At 50.3% G+C, this 17392-nt stretch overlaps 1 protein-coding gene across 4 annotated transcripts in view; it reads right to left on the minus strand.

Annotated features, from left to right (window-relative positions):
- ARHGEF10 (Rho guanine nucleotide exchange factor 10) overlaps positions 1 to 9216 on the minus strand; it is an 88269-nt gene extending 79053 nt beyond the window's left edge. For all 4 annotated transcript variants that reach the window (XM_027122546.1, XM_027122548.1, XM_027122547.1 and 1 more), the window contains exon 1: positions 9129 to 9216. The gene's annotated coding sequence lies outside the window, so the exon portion shown is untranslated. The remainder of the gene's footprint in view (positions 1 to 9128) is intronic.
- Positions 9217 to 17392: the final 8176 nt, after the last annotated feature.

Genomic DNA, 17392 nt, shown 5'->3' on the forward strand with positions numbered 1-17392 from the left:
CTCCAAGGACAGGCACAGAGCACCCCAGCCACTGGCAGTTCAGGACTTGACCAAGGACGCAGAGCAAACAGGCACCAAATCACCCCAAGGGATCAGGGGAGGAGGGCGGCGAGGAGGCGAGACGGCAGCAAACGCCCCACCCGTCCTCCTGTGACCCACACGCGCAGCAATTTCTTGCATGATGTGAATCCCAACTTTCAGAAACAATCCTTACAGACAAGGACATCCAGCCTCAGGAATGGAAGGAACCTGGGAAAACCCTGGGGCTGACGTCCATCCCCCTGCCTTCCTTGCAGGGGCACGTGGGTCAAGGTCAAGGGTGACGGACTGTGAGGGCCCTGGCCGAGGGGCTCATATTCCAGCAGGAGTTCCCGTTATTTACAGGAAACACAATGGAATTCTTCCACAGAGAAGGAAGTGTGCTGTGCGAATGTGTAATTACAGCAGTCGGATGCAGACGAAGCCACTGTCCCTGCAAAGCTCCCTGGAGCCTTTCATCACGCGTCCAGGGGCAGCAGCTCAGCCCAGGTGTGGGGCGGCCTGGCTCCACCTGGTCCCACCCTACAGTCGCCGTCCCCTGGGATGCTGGCACTGTCCACACACCCAGCACTGGCTTGGGCCACACTGTGGACCACTGTGGGGTGGGAAGGAGGGCTGTGTCCAGGCAGCATCTGCAATCACATCTGCCCTGCTGCAGAGGGGCTGAGACTCCCCTAGGACGGGAGGAAGGAGGACAGAACCGGAGTGCAGACTCAGTGTGGGGAGCGGAGAGAGCTTTCCTGAGGAAGACTGGGGGGAGAGCAGCACGAGGCAAGGGCAGGCAGAGGAGGCTGTGGCCTGAGGTGGGGCCTGTCCAGGTCAGAGCCTCAGCTCAGAAGGCGCCATGGAAGGTGTTTGATCAGGGACTGATGTGGCCAGAGTTGCCTTTTTAAAAGGTCACACTGGGGCGTCCCTGGTGGCGCAGTGGTTGAGAGTCCGCCTGCCGATGCAGGGGACATGGGTTCGTGCCCCAGTCCGGGAAGATCCCACCTGCCGCGGAGTGGCTGGGCCCGTGAGCCATGGCTGCTGAGCCTGCGCGTCCGGAGCCTGTGCTCTGCAACGGGAGAGGCCACAGCAGTGAGGGGCCCGCGTACCGCAAAAAAAAAAAAAAAAAAAAAAGGTCACACTGGCATCAGTTGGACAGGGCACCAGGGAGGAGGGCCAGGTGGATGGAGGCCATCCCCCAGGAGGCTGTAGGGCAAGAGGCTAGGCTCACGACCACGATGATGATGGGAATGAGGAGGGGGAGGCAAAGGAGACGGCACAGAAAGTGCAACTATGGCAGCCAAGCCACGGGGATGGGCACCTTCTGTGAATCGTCCCACTTTCTTCTGGTGGTTGATTAGTAGTTTCACACCATCGTGGTCAGAAAAGATGCTTGATATGATTTCAGTCTTCTTAAATGTATCAAGACTTGTTTTGTCAGCTAACGTGATCTATCCTGGAGAATGTTCCATGTGTGCTTGACAAAAATGTCCATTCTGCTGCTTTTGGATGGAATGTTCTATACATATCTCATAAAATTCACTAAAGTTGCAGAACATGAAGATGTCACAAGAAAAGAAAGTTATAAGCCAATATCCCTGATAAACACAGATTCAAGAATCCTCAACAAAATACTGGCAAACCAAATTCAACATTAAGTGAAAAGGATTTATTCCAGGAATGCAAGGATGGTTCAACATCTGCAAATCCACCAATGTGATACACCATATTTTAAAAAATAATGAAGGACAGGGGCTTCCCTGGTGGCACAATAGTTAAGAACCTGCCTGCCAATACAGGCAACACGGGTTTAAGCCCTGGTCCAGGAGGATCCCACATGCCGTGGGGCAATGAAGCCCATGCACCACAACTACTGAGCCCACGCTCTAGAGCCCGCGAACCACAACTACTGAAGCCCACGTGCCTACAGCCCATGCTCTGCAACAGGAGAGGCCACCACAATGAGAAGCCCGTGCACCACAACAAAGAGTAGCCCCCACTCACCGCAACTAGAGAAAGCCCAAGTACAGCAACAAAGACCCAACACAGCCAAAAATAAATAAATTCTAAAAATATATAAAATAAAAAATAAATTAAAAAAGAAGGATAAAAATCATATTATCATCTCAATAGATGCAGAAAAAGCATTTGACAAAATTCAACACCCATTCAAAACAAAAATTCTCAACAAAGTGGGTACAGAGGGAATGTGCCTCAACATAATAAAGGCCATTTAGGACAAACCCACATCTAACATCATACTCAAGAACGGAAAGCAGAAAACTTTTTCTCTAAGATCAGGAAAAAGACTAGGATGCCCACTCTCACCACTTTTATTCAAAATAGTATTGGAAGTCCTAGACAGAGCAATTAGGCAAGAAAAAGAAATAAAAGGCATCCAAATCAAAAGGAAAAAGTAAAACTGTCACTATTTGCTGACGACATTATATATAGAAACCCTAAAGATTCCACCAAAAAAATTGTTAGAATAAACAAGTTCAGTAAAGTTGCAAGATACAAAATCAATATACAAAAATCTGTCTCATTTCTATATGCTAATAATGAACTGTCAGAAAGAGAAATTAAGAAAACAATCACATTTACAATTGCATCAAAAAAAAAAAATCTAGGAAAAAATTTAACCAAGGAGGTAAAAGACCTATACACTGAAAACTATAAGATACTGGTAAAAGAAACTGAAGAAGACACACATAAATAGAAAGATATTCTGTGCTCACGGACTGGATGAATTACTATCATTAAAATGTCTATACACTACTCAAAGCAATATACAGATTCAATGTAATCTCTATCAAAATTCCCATGGTCTTTTTTCACAAAAATAGAACAAACAATCCTTAAATTTGTATGGAAATGCAGAAATAGCCAAGAGAAAGAAGGACAAAGCTGGAGGCATCACATTTCTTGCACTGCAAAGCTACTGTAATCAAAACAGAATGGTATTGGCAAAAAAATAGACACATAGATCAATGGAAAAGAACTGAGAGCCCAGAAATAAACCCATGTGTATATGTTCAATTAATCTGCAAGAAAGGAGGCAAGAACAGTCAAAGAGGAAAGGACAATCTCTTCGATGATTAGTGCAGGGAAAACTGGACAGCTATATGCAAAAGAATGAAACTAGGTCACTACCTTACACCATACACAAAAATTAACTCAAACTGGATTAAAGACTTGAATGTATGGCCTGAAACCATACATCTCCTAAAAGAAAACACAGGTGATAAAGTCCTTGACATCAGTCTTAGTGATGAGGTTTTGGATTTGACACCAAAAGCAAAGGTAACAAAAGCAAAAATAAACAAGCGAGACCACATCAAACTAAAAACTTTCTGCACAGCAAAGGAAACCATCAACAAAGTGAAAAGACGACCTACAGAATGGGAGGAAGTATCTGCAAATTATCTATCTAATACGGCGTTAATGTCCAAAATACATAAAGCACTCATACAACACAATAGCCAAAAAACCACCGATCTGATTTCTAAAAACACGGGCAGAAGAACTGAATAGACATTTTTCCAAAGAAGAAATTCAAATGAAAAGATGCTCAACATCACTAATCATCAGGGAAATGCAAATCAAAACCACAATAAGATATCAGCTCACACCTGTTAGAATGGCCATCAACAGACAGACAAGAAATAACAAGTGTTGGTGAGGGTGTGGAGAAAAGGGAACCCTTGTGCACTGTTGGTGGGAATGTAAATTGGTGCAGCCGCTATGGAGAACAGTATGGAGGTTCCTCAAAAATATAAAAAATAGAGCTACCATATGACCCAGCAATCCCATCTCTGGGTATTTATTCAAAGGAAACAAAAACAGGATATCACAAAGATATCTGTTCACGCCCCCTCTCTCCTCCCCCTCCCTCCCTCCCTCCCCCCCTCTCTCTCTCTCTCTCTCTCTCTCTCTCTCCCCCCCCACCATCTAATCCACCAGCAAATGCTGTCAGCTCCACCTTCAGAGCACATCCCCAATGAGGTGAGCCGTCTCTCCCTCCCTCCATGGCCACCATCCGTCTCTTGCCTGAGTTTCTGTAAAAGCCTCGTAACTGGCCTCCCTTCCCCCATTCCTGCTCCTCTGTAACCTTCTCAAGGCTGCACCCAGCAGGCCCCATGAAAGCACAGTCAGCGTTCGCACCCCTGTCTGTCACTGTTTCCTCCCCAAGGTGGAGCCCTGCCTCAGCCTCCATCACTCAGCACTGCGGCCACCAGCCTTCCTGCTGCTCCCAACACACTCCTGCCGCAGGGCCCTTGCACAGGCTGCTCCTTCCGCCTGCAATGCTCTTGGGTGGACATGAGCGCAGCTGTCACTCTCCATCAGGTCCTCACTCGAACATCACCTTCCCGGTGAGGCCTTACCTGCCATCTTCGTGAGTAGCAGGCCCCTCCCCCCAGCACCCCCAGGCCTGTCTCCTGCTTTATTTCTATCATCATCTAAAGTACTATCTACTTTCCTGTCTACAGTGTCTCCCGGGCACAAGACACAAGCCCCATGAGAAGAGGACCTGGGCCTTCTGCTCACTGCCTAGTCTTGGGACTGAGGGCACTTGGTAGTCAGCACCCAGTAGGTGCTCACTAAATATCCATCAAATTAATAAATCCCTTCCAGATTTGCTGCAGCACGTGACCACCTGCACCTCTTCCCATCTGTAAAAAGGTCGTTCTTTTTTTTTTAAGTTTAAGTACAAGAACTTGATTTTTAAAACGCATGAAAACAAAATGACATTGAATGTATTTCATCAGGGGAGAGACGGAGGCCTAAGGCGATGGCCTAACATTAGATTCCCTGCTGGAAGCTCCGGACAGACGGCAGGCGCGCCCAGGAAACGGGGCCACGGAGCACACCCAGGCGCCGGCAGGGAATGAGCCGTGGGCACAGCACCCTGGTGTGAACCCTCCTCACCTTCCCCGGGGTCCTCACCCTCCTCCCACGAAGGTGGAGAAGGAGGCGGCTCTTCCGGGGCAAGCAGGAGATGAGGCAGGGTCCCGATGCCCTCCTGTCGGCCCAGACTGGCTGCAGCAGCCGCACACCCTGCAAACAATCTCTCCCCCCTGCAACTACCTGGGATTCGTTTCCCAAATACTTCTGTCGTCTGGCAAATGCTGCACCTTTCATTCCTTCCTATTAAATCACCAGGAGCAGCACGTGTCTAAACGCTCTTGCAGAACAGAGGCCAGCAGCAGGCCCAGTGGGCTCCCTCTAGACCCCGGCTCTGGGCCTGAGACGGGACTCTGTCCTCCACAGACCCTGGACCCCAACAGCCTGAGTCTGATTTTGGTTCCAACTGAAAAGCGATCTAGGGCACGCCAGCCGGGACAAGAACTCTGAGACGGAGGCCCATGCCCGGCACTGCTCTGGGAGAAGGGCCCCGCTGGCTGAGTCCCTGGCCACGCAGGTGACGTCCAGCCCAAGCTTCTCTGATGGACGTGAATCGGTGCTGCCCACGTGGCCGCTTCCCAGCGACCTGCGGAGTCAAGTGCTTGAGAACAAAGCATCAGTCAACGTCTTATCACTTTTGCAGCAAGAGGGCCGGCCGGCCGGGGCCAGGGGCCAAGTCCACGTCCTCGGAAGGGAGCAGGCGGCCAGCCCCACGACGAGCCCCAGCCCGGAGCAGGCGCCGCCACCCGGCCAGGCTCAGACCTACACACACAGGGAGGCAAGAAACATGCCGGATTCCTGCCCTCAGAGCTCAGCACTCCTCACCCAGAAGCAGGCTCTGGCTCCCAAGATGGGATCACGGTTAAATTTGGAACTCCTGGGCAGTATCTACAGTGGCCCACACCGCCTCCCATCCCCACCACCAGGCAGATGCCAACACTTTCGAGCAGCCCTTGCAAGCCATTGCTGAAGCAGGGCAGAGCCTGGCCCGAGGGCAAAGCAACCAAGCGACTCCCCTGCGTCCTTCCGGGGGTCTAAGGCCTTCCAACCCCAGTGGAGATGGGCGCTGAGCACGGCCTCAGCACAGACGCTACCCCTTCTGCTCGATGTTCTCCGTCCCGTCAAGTCAGAAACCAGCTAAAGTCACCCCCCCCCATCTTCCCTTCAGGGAAATAAGGCGAATAACAGAATAAAACACTAGGTGTGCACAGAACACTTTTATCAAAATAAAACTCCTCAGCTTTTCCAGTACTGTCAGCTCCCATTCTCCACACCACTGAGAAATGACTCAAGTTCAAAGTTCGTATCTGTTTGACTTTGGAGTCTGAATGTCCACAGTGCTTTCTTAAAAAAAAAAAAAAAAATGATGTCCACACATGAGGCTCGGGTTCCCCACAGCCTGCTGGCCTCCAGCCCAAGAAAAAGAGCGAAACCTCAGCCCAGGAAGCAAAGCCCTGCCCTCAGGACCCTGACACACCTCGCGTGTGAAAGGTCCTCTGCTACGTGTAGCTATCAGTGTACAGAGTATTCGGGCATCCTCACCTATTCCTTTTGTTTTCTTCCTAAATGCCCAGGTCAGGGTCACAGGGGACTCACTGAGCCAAGCCCTTGGAGTCTCAGACAGGCCACCAGGTCACCAGCCGCCCCCCTCACCCGGTGGAAGGCTAGCTCAGCCATCTGTGTGGGAGCGCAAAGCAGCACCCTCACCCACCCATGACCTTTCTTCACAGCTCCCCTTCCCAAGGGCACTGCAAGGCTGGAGAAGCTTTTGGCGCTGCATTTTACTTCAAAAAGTAATTTCTAGTATCAGAACGTAGCTCATGGAAGAGAAACACTTTAAACCTAAAAAAAATAAATAAAAACTTAAAAAAAATCTTTTGAACACTCTTTAATGAAACCATAAAACAACAACCCAGAGAAAGCACCTTCTACTAGCAGGTACGCATTACTTTCATGATATAAAGAAGAACAGGAAATGAAAGAATAACACCAGTGCCATGACTGCTCATTTTTATAATCAAAGTTTTGAAACTGTGCACACAAAAACAAAGAAGCAGCAAAAACAAACTTTGATGTCTGGATCTTTGAAAAGCCTGAGTTGGGAAGGAGAGACAACGAGGGGGGGGTATGGTGGGTAGGGGCTGGTGGCAGATAAGAGGGTCCTTTGCCAGCTCTCCTGTGCCTCACTGCTCACAGCCATCACCCCAGAGCTGGCCCTGCCCCCCACCCGCAGACTTGCACACCCCTCTGTACCGCAAAGCTCCCAGAACTTCCCACCTCGTTTTCTCAAATTACACTTCCAGAAGGCTTAACCGAGAAAGCAGTAATCCTACCCCATAAATGTTTAACATCTATGTTCCCCTTCTATCTTGTTTCACTCCACGTATGTTTCTACCTGTGCAAACTATGAATAATGTATGAAGTATACATGAATATGCTCTGAATATCCCAAGATGTGAATTTTTCGTTGCAGCTTTTCTATCATGCCTTGTGCAATAAAAACACTGTAGTTTTCAACAGGGGTCTGTATTATTGATATTCCAGAGTAATACAGCCAAACTCACAGCATTTTTATTTTGCTCTAACTTATGCAGAACGTCCTTATTTTAAAACGCATTTCCACACACTTGCGGTCCAGCAATTTCCAAAGTGAGTAAACAAATTCTGTGGGGACCTGACTCCCCAGGGTGGGGTGAGCAGTTCCAGAACTCAGCCCAGGGTCCAAATGCCACCAGAACCCCTCGATCTCCAAGAATTCCCAAAGAGTCAAGAAGTTCTTCTAACCCCAGCAGAAAAACTGCAGAGAAAACGCGGCACGTCAAAATATCAAGATGACAAATTTGGTAAAACGAGAAAGTCAAGTTCGATTTTTAAAAGATGAAAAGCTATATTGAATAACTTTGGATTTTACCTCGTCCCTAGATGTCTACAACTGCTTTGATAGAATCTGGCCTGTATGGAGAGACTAATCTATTAGGAAATACCACTTTCTATGAGTGACTTTTCTTATGGACATGAAATTAGGAAACCATAAAGAGTCACTGAGTCACCTAACTGCACATGCGGCCACTAAATCGTATCCCAGGGCCAATCAAGTAAACACTGTGCGAGCTTAAGGGGTAAATTATATTTTTAAATTACACAGAGTATATCTCATCTTTCCATTATAATAAAAGTTATTTCCTAGAAAACAGATGTCCAAAATATATTTTTTAAGCAATAAATGAACAGTGAAAACGTTATCCGTCCCAATGTTCTACCTGAAGGGATATTAAGTAACTCTTGCACAAAATCCAGAACACTGATGACTACTTTATTTTTTTCTTTGTGGCTCAACCACAGAAGAGCTAAAAGTCCATTGCATTTTGAGTTAATGACAATTTTTACCTCTAGTAATTGAAAAGAATATTACATTGCACCAAGTACGTCTGCTGCTTTCTCAGAATGTTCACGTCCTTTTAAAAGCTGAAACATTTACTCAGATTTTTACGTTCAAACCGAGGGTCTCCCAGAGGGGAGGTGTGGCCAGGTGGGGATGAGCAAGGTACCTGCCGACCACTGGCAGCACACCCGCTTCAGTCTCCCCAGGAATGGAAGATGGGGGGAGGGGGAGGAAACACGTACGGGTTTTTTAAGTACAATAGTAATTATTTTCACCCTAAAGTGGGCCAAGGACTTTTTCCTCTATCGGAAAATATACATGACTGCTCCCCACCTAAACACCCCAACTCGCCACTCCTCCTGCAACGTCACTGGGGCCCCGGCCTGGGGTCCCTCCTGCACCCTCCTGACAGCCTGCGGGGTCTCGACCCGGCTCTCGTTACCGCCGGGATTCGCGGTAAATGGGGGCTTTCCCGGGCCTCAGCTCCGCCACCTGCACGGTCCGTGCCCGGGGGCAAGGTGCACCCCGAGTGGCCCTCGCACAGTCACCCAAAACGTGGGGCGGGCGGGCAGCCCGGACTTCAAGGAGCGGTGGTATCTGGCCAATTCGGGGGAGTTAGGCAGAAGTGCAACTTTCAAAGGAAAAAAAGGAAACTCCGAATCCCCGCGATAGGTGGGCTCGCTGGAGGCGCCGTTCAAGGACCCCCGCCCGCCTCCCACCCACTCTCACCCCGCAGGACCCCCACCCGCCATCCGCCATCCGCCCCCCGCCCGCGCTCAACTCACAGGACCCCCGCCCATCCCCGGCCCGCACTCACCCTGCAGCCAGGACAGGACCCCGGCCCGCCGTCCCTCCGAGGACCCCTCTCCCCTCCTCTTGTCTGCGGCCCCGGGATGCGCCCTGGCCCCGCCCCGCCCACAGGGAGGCAGGCCCACCCACACGCCGTGATTGGCTGGATTGGATGGTGCCGGGCGCCCACTGGCTGCCGCGCCTGCCCGTTCCTCTGCGGCGCCCCGCCCCCGCGCCCGCGCATTCCTGCGGAGCCACGTGGCCACCCGCACCCCCTCCTTCGGCTCAAAGCCCAGCCTGGCTGCGCCCACGTCGGCTGGGGGCGCCAGGCAGGACCCCTAGACCCGTGTCTTTTCCCCACGGAGCCCTCGGGCTGCTCACTCGTGGGCAGGGGGGCGCCCGGTAGGGCACCCCCGGACCCCCAGACCCCCATCTCTTCCCCGGGGAGCCCTCGGGCTGCGCGCGCGTGGGCAGAGTCCGCCGGGCAGATCACACCCCTAGATCTCCCCACCCCCCTCGCTGTCCCCAGAGCACCCACCCTCCCTTCGCTCGCTGGCCCTGCCAGCAGGGGCGTTCCTGGCTCCTCAGAAGGTCAGCTGCCCCGAGGCCCGCCAAGTGTTTGGAGTTTGGAAATGCAATGATTTCACACATTGCCGAGACAATTTTTAAAGCTTGCCTTTTACTGGAAAGCACTCATTTTCACCTTTACCTTGACGGTGAACATGGGTTCTAGAATTCCGTATCTTGTAAGAGCCAAAAAGCAATGCTGTAAGAGGGAGAGCTTGACCCTGCGTTTTCACCCTTGGAATGGACAGCGCTTATTGGGCCTAAAAAGCATCCTTATACTACGAGCCCATTTGAGGTTAAAAATCCACGCAGGGCTTCCCTGGTGGCGCAGTGGTTGGGAGTCCGCCTGCCGATGCAGGGGACGCGGGTTCGTGCCCCCGTCCGGGAGGGTCCCGCATGCCGCGGAGCGGCTGGGCCTGTGGGCCATGGCCACTGGGCCTGTGCGTCCGGGGCCTGTGCTCCGCGGCGGGAGGGGCCGCAGCAGTGAGAGGCCCGCGTACGGCAAAAAAAAAAAAAAATCCACGCATATGCTTGGTTCCTCACAGAAGCGCCTAAGATAAACAAGAATTTCCTTCTGTGCTGTTGGAATTGTTTGCCAGGAGCATTTCTTTGTTTTATAATTTTAAAAAGGAAGCATATTATTGCTCTAATTTCTGCTATAGGACAAAACTCGAGACAAAGCATCTTTAACAAGAATACAAACCAAAATGACAGCTGCAGAATGTTGCCTGTTACCTGGTCAACAAGGTAAACAGATGAGCCATGCCCTAAGCCTCTCCCATCTCCTGCCCAAATCTCTCAACCGAATCTCTCTCTAGAAGTAATTTAAAGTCAGAACGTCAGAACTGCCAGACACCTTAAAGATCTAAGGTACCATTCACCAGGTTTATAGAAGGAAGACCATGTAGCTAAATGTCAGAAAGCTAATTTGAACATTGAGTGCCTTTAAAGCCCCCATGCTCTGTAAAATTTCTTTCCCTGGAAATTGTGACTCATAAATCATAGCTACCATATAAAGACTACAATGGTTGGGAAAAAAATAAGAGTAGGTAAGGGAATATTTTAGCAATGTTTATTATTAGCATTCTCTAATTTTATGGAAAAAGACTGAGCTGATTTAAATACTATTTCAGACCTGTCTTAGAGCACCCTGGGAAGACACTAGAGCCTGAATCAATTGAAAAAGATACTTCCTCTCGGTGTCTTTAGTATCAGAAACATTATTTGGGGTCTCTTCTCCTAGGGCTCTTTGAGTACCTTATTCAAAGTTCTCCTACCCAATTTTCTTAGTAGCCATGGTGGACAGAGGTAGAAAGACCAAGTGAATCAGTTCTGTGCACCACACAACAGGAAAATCCTGTTACGTGTTGTGTTTCTGATCTAGTGGAGCAGAGATAAGAGGGAAATTATACTGTATATGGATGAAACAAGGGATTGGGAGTCGATTTGGGGATCCTATTTTGGTTTCTAACACTAACAAAATCCTGTGTGACTTACACAGGTCTCTGAGCTTCCATCTCACCATCTAGAAAATGTGACTAATAATATCTACATCATAGATAAGGTGTTTAAAAGGGAGAACTATATAAAAAACGCAGTATGATGTCTGGGAAGAGTAGATGCTCACTAAGCCATAATATAATTTGGGTCTAACTTTTTTTTTTTCAGGAGCAAGAAAACATATTGAATCACTATTTCTAATAGATGGCTCACAAGTTCATTTTAAGAAACTTAAGGAAGTTCAGGAGGCTGCTATTGTCATCATTTTTCACTCAGAAATCATGCTATTTTGGACCATGGGGACAATACAGCAGCAGCATCATAACTAGAAGCACAGAGTGCAGCTTCCCCATTTCCACAATGGCTGTGTTGACCCCCTAAGCTCAGGGCCACCAGGAAGGGCAATGCTGAAGTGGGTGGGGCATGGTGCTGGGGCAGAAAGAACTCCGATTGAAGCCTCCAGTCCTGTCTAGTTTATTCTAGTGTTCTTCAGATATATCACCATTTCCTGTAAGCCCTGATGTGGAAGAGAATCAGAATTTCCATTGTAATTTCCTCTTTGACCAGTGGGATATTATATACATATATGGAGAGAGGGAGAGGGAGAGGGGGAGAGAGAAAGAGACTGAATATGAGGGAGTGGCTCACACAAGTATGGAGGCTGACAAGCCCCAGGACGTGCCATCTGACTCAGGAAAGCTGGTGAACCAAGGGAGCCGATGGTGTGAATCCCAGTCAGAGGACAGGAGATGACCTGAGATGACCCAGCTCATCAATGAGGCAGAAAAATGGGGAATTCCTCCTTCCTCCGTCTTTTGTTTTTTTCAAGCCTTCAGTTGATTGGATGATCCCCACGCACATGGGGTGGGGGCCATTTAACTGAGTCCACGGGCTCAAACGCTGATCTCTGGAAGCACCTGGAAAAAATGTTCAATCAGGGTAACCCATGGCCGTCAGTTGCCCCATAATATTAACCATCGCAACTACACACTGTTGATGGGAGTGTAAAATGGTACAATCATTTGGAACATTTGTTTTGCAGCTTCTCGTAGGACAAGCACAGCAACCGCCCTCTTAGGTATTCCTTCAAGGTACAGGAAAACATAAGCCCGTAAAAAGACCATTAAAAGAATTTTTTTATTCGTTAACAGTTCTAACTGTTCAAAACAGTGCACATAGTTCAAAACTGGGAAAAGTCAAATTGCATCAAAGGGTGGCTGTAGCCACGAAGTGTGGTCTGGTCCCACAGGAGAGCGCTGCGTGTAACAGTATCAGAAAGGACAGTAACAGAAAGGAATAAACTGCACTCAGTAGCTGAGATGAACCTCAAACACACTGCGTTGCGTGAAAAGAGAACAGACCTGGAGCACACCCCCTGCCCAGAGCTGCGTGTCCGTCTCTATGGAAACGACCGCCGTGGTGGGTGTGTGGGTGCCTTCGCTCAGCCCCAAACCAGCGGGCTGGGACGGAGGCGGCTGGCGAGTGGGAGGGGCTCCCAGCCCCTGTGCGCTGATCCGGGCCGCTCCCTCCCTCGCTCTCGCTCGCCTTCCGCGCCCTGCCTGCAGCATCTCCGCCCCGCCCCGCCCCGCCCCTACCCGCGTCCCCTCCGAGGGCCGGCAGCCCAACGAGACACGAGGGGGCGAGGGAGGGAAAGGAAAGCCAAGAAGCGGCGACGAGGCGGAGGAACCCGGCAAGATCAGTGAGGCGGGTCCCACGGCTGCTGTTTCTGGCGTCACGGGAATCTGGAGGGCGAGAAGGAAGCATTGTTCCAGGCGGAGACAGGGCTGTTCTGTTCCCAGAGCCCTTGCCATGAGGCCCGAGCTGTTTTCTCGCTTTGCTCCGTGTCCAGCGGGGGAGGCGAAGGGCCCCGAGAAGGGCAGGCAGCGCCCACCAGCCGCAGACGTGGGTCGAGAGCCGGGTGCAAGGCCTCCATCCCAGGGCTTCTGGTTCACATGCAGGCTCCCCTGAGGCCAGCAGGTGACACCTGGACTTGTGTGGGCTGGAGCGCTGTGTCTCTTCCCTCCTTCCATCCCGCCCTCCCCTCCTCTCCTCTGGCAGGACGGTTCAAAGTTTGGGGAGCTGGAGCTGGAAAAGAATGTCCAAGAAGGGACAGAGAAGGAGGACGGTTGTTCTAGAAGCTTCTTTCCTGCTCGGAGAGCCCTGGTCCTGCCCAGAATAAGCTCTGATTCTCAGCAGGGTGAGCACAGGGGTCGTCAGTGCCGAGGAGACACGCAGTCAGGAAGGTGCCATGATTCGAGGAGCCCAAAGGAACGCCCCGCACCCCACTCCTGTGTGTAGGTACATCTGTTTTTCTGACCTGGTGGCCTGAGCTTCTCCGCCGGTGAGAAGTAGGGCATCTGCAGCCCCTGCTGTCCTGTAAGAGGCCAGCACACCTCAGGGTTGGGCAGTCAGCCACCTTGACCTTATTATCCAGGACTGCTAGGAAGAGCAGGGGGTGGGGGAGGACTGTGTTCGGGCTCTGGGAATTCTGGTGCCGAGTGGTCCGAGCAGCGGAGGAGAGGAAGGAGGCTGCAGTGGACAGAGGGGCTCAGACCGACCCCACCTGCAGTCCCTGCTTCTAGTTCTCCCCCGTTTCTGGAGCTGCGTCACCCAGGATGATCCTCGAGGATGTTTCCTAAGCTCGGGTTCATTCCCATCCCCACAGGGATGATCCCAGCCTTGACCATCCCACGGGGCTGACCCCCTGACCACCGCTTCTCCCTCTCAGCAGGACGCTGACTCCCATTGTATCTAGAACTGCTGAGGCAGAGGGTGACCTCCCTCTGCCCACTCCCGTCCACACCAGAAGGACATGAACGCCTTTCTCGGGGACGAGTCGCCCTGCTCCTGCCCAAGGTCACCGCGGTTACTTTGTAGTCCAGGTTCAGACCTCTGCTCTGTCTCTGCTTCCATCCACCCCACAGATCCCCACCCCAACTTCCAGACCTTCATCACGGTGCCTGCAGGCGGGCCCCACCTCTGTTTCTGGGACCCTTCACGTGAACTCTGAACGAGGGTGTGTGTCTGCAGAACCCGACCTGAGATGCTCACCGCTTCAATTCCCAGCTCCCCTGCCCGCTGCGCCCCGTCCCACCTGGCTGTTGTGACACAGCTGTGACCTAGCGGACAGATGTGTGTCTGCCCCCAGTGCCCGTGCCCAGAGCTCCGCAATACCCTGGGGCTTCCTGGGTGATGGGAGCATGTTGGTTCTAGTGAGGCAGCTCCCGGATGGCTCAGAAATACTGAGCCAGGATGAGAGGCTTGGAACTTCCAGCCCCACCCCCATCCTCTGGGAGGGGAGAGGGCTGGAGATTGAGTTAACAATGGATCGTGCCTACGTGATGAAGCCTCCAAACAAATTCACAAACTATGGGGTTTGGAGAGCTTCCAGGTGGATGGACACATCCCCAACTCCCCGGGACCCTCCCAGACCTCGCCCTCTGTGCCCCTTCACCTGGCTGTTCGTCTGTAACCTTTAATCTTATCCCTCAGTAGGTAATAAACCAGTAAACGTAAGCAGTGTTTGCCTGAGTTCTGTGAGCAAATTACTGAACCCAAGAAAGGGCTTGTGGGGACCCAAGTCAGAAGTGTGAGAGACCTGGGCTGGTGTGTGGAGCTGGGCATCGTGGCACCAAGCCCTCAACTGCAGGACGTGATGCTAACTCCATGTGGATGGTAGCACACCCAGCTGGCGTCGGAGGATTGGTTGGCATGCGGAAAAACCCGCACACTTGGTGTCAGAAGTGTTGTGAGTAGAAGTTCTTTCTCTTGCCATCACTCTGCTGAAACATCTGGCTGAGGACCTGGTTGGTCCCCGGCTGCTGCCCCCAGGCAGCGAGCGGGCAGCTCTGTCTCTGTGCCGAGCTCTGCACCCTGAGGCCTGGCTGCTCAAAGCTGCCTTCTCCCTTAGCTGACATGGTGCCTTCCTGGTTAAGGTGTTTTCAGACCTGCCCGTTTCTCCGCCTACACTCTCTCACGCCCTACAGTCAGCTTTCAGGATCAGAGTCTGGTCTGTGTCATGTGTCTGTGTTTTCCCTTTTTAAGTTTCATCCTCCTGATGGCCAGTCTCTGCAGAGCAGCCAGGGACGCACAAAGCAGATCGGATGCAGCCACGCCGAATCTCAGGGACCTAGGATGGTTCCCTCCCGACCCCCGGCAGAATCAAGTCCCAACCTCTGCTTTACAGAAATGGGCAGCTTGGAGTGTATAATTGCAGCTGACCCTTAAACGGGTTTGAACGGGTTTGAACTACAAGGGTCTGCTTATATGCAAATTTTCTTTTTCAATAAGCGTAGTACCTGTATTTTCATTTTACAGATTTTTAAATTGACTAAGTTTGGGGAAAGTTTGTGTTTGATTAGAGATCACAATATGTGGGATCAAAAGAACGAGGGGTGGAGTCCTGATTCCATCCAGACTGTTTCAGCTTCCTGCCCTCGGCCGAGTCATGGACCATTTCCTTTGTTTTTGAGGCAGAGATAGCAGTACCCATGTTTTCGATGGCTTGGGGGTCAGTGCTCCCACCTCCACATTGTTCAAGGGTCAGCTGCATTGGTTTCTGCCTTTCCCACTAGACCGTGTTAGCAGATCACACTACAGTTTAATTCTTGTAGTTATTCGAAAGATTAACTAACGAGGCAGCTCCTGGAATGATAAAGCGGAGAATTCTGACAACACCAAGTGTCGACAAGGCTGTGGGACGACTGGAATTCTTGTATGTTGGTGATGGGGGCACAGATAGGACATTGTATTGGGAACACCACCTGCAGTCTCATAAATTAAGTGTATAAGTGCCATCTGACCCAGCAATTCCACCAGGTATTTATCCCAACTACATAAAAAGACTTGTACAAGGAGTGTTCTTGGCAGTTTTATTCAAAACAGCCCCTATGGAGACAACCCATCAATAAATAGGTGACTAGATAAACAAGTCCTGTTACATCCATACAATGGAATGCTACTCGGTAATCAAAAAGAACAATATTGATAAATCTGCAAAGGTTAACTGAGTGAAAGAAGTCAGACACGTAGGACTGTCTATTCCCATGTACATGAAGTTCTGGAACAGGCAAAATAATCTACAGTGAAGTCTAGGGCAAGAGGGGGGATGGCTTGGGAGGAGCCCCCCCAGGGCACTTGGGGTGATGGAGATGTTGGCTGGCATGCCGGTGACATAGGTGTATGCGTTTTTCTAAACTCATCTCACTGTATATTTAAAATGGGTCCATTGACTTTATAGTATGTAAATTGTACCTCAAAGGAGTTCTTTCTTTTTTTTTTAATAAATTTATTTTATTTATTTATTTTTGGCTGCGTTGGGTCTTCGTTGCCGTGCACGGGCTTTCTCTAGTTGCGGCGAGCGGGGGCTACTCTTTGTTGTGCTGTACGGGCTTCTCATTCTGGTGGCTTTGCTTGTTGCGGAGCACGGGCGCGCGGGCTTCAGTAGTTGTGGCTCACAGGCTCAGTAGCTATGGCTCACAAGCTCAGTAGCTGTGGCTCGCGAGCTCAGTAGTTGTGGCTCGTGGGCTGTAGAACGCAGGCTCAGTAGTTGTGGCACATGGGCTTAGTTGCTCCGTGGCATGTGGGATCTTCCTGGACCAGGGCTCGAACCCGTGTCCCCTGCATTGGCAGGCGGATTCTCAACCACTGCATCACCAGGGAAGCCCCGAGTTCATTTTTTTAAGTGAGTCAGATATCAAGGTAAAGAAGAGGCAGAATTTGAAGTGAGTTTTTTCTTTTTTTTTAAAGAGACTATTCTTTTTAAGATTTTTTTTTATGTGGACCATTTTTAAAGTCTTTATTGAATTTGTTACAATATCGTTTCTGTTTTATGTTTTGGTTTTTTGGCCGCAAGGCATGTGGGATCTTAGCTCCCTGACCAGGGATCAAACCGGTACCCCTGCATTGGAAGGTGAAGTCTTAACCACTGGACTGCCAGGGAATCCCTGAAGTGAGTTTTAATGTGATAAAGAAACACTGTGAATGTTAGAGTTCATCATCCTTGCAGCCTCCTTTCAGACTCTCAAGGCTCTCCCTCCTTCCTCTCTAATTAAACTTACTTCTTTGGGGGCAGCAACATTTGATAGAAAATTTAAATAATTTCAGGTTCAATTCTATTATTTTTCTCTTTGGTTTACTTATGTGGATAGAAACACTGTGTTCTATATTATAGTTCCAAATGCATGGTATTGTAGCTTTGTTAGGTTTTGTGCGCTTGCCTGGGTA

This window comes from Aethalodelphis obliquidens, unplaced genomic scaffold (assembly GCF_003676395.1).
Source record: "Aethalodelphis obliquidens isolate GAN/ISIS:26980383/991018 unplaced genomic scaffold, ASM367639v1 scaffold25, whole genome shotgun sequence".
Classification (NCBI taxonomy): Eukaryota; Metazoa; Chordata; class Mammalia; order Artiodactyla; family Delphinidae; genus Aethalodelphis; species Aethalodelphis obliquidens.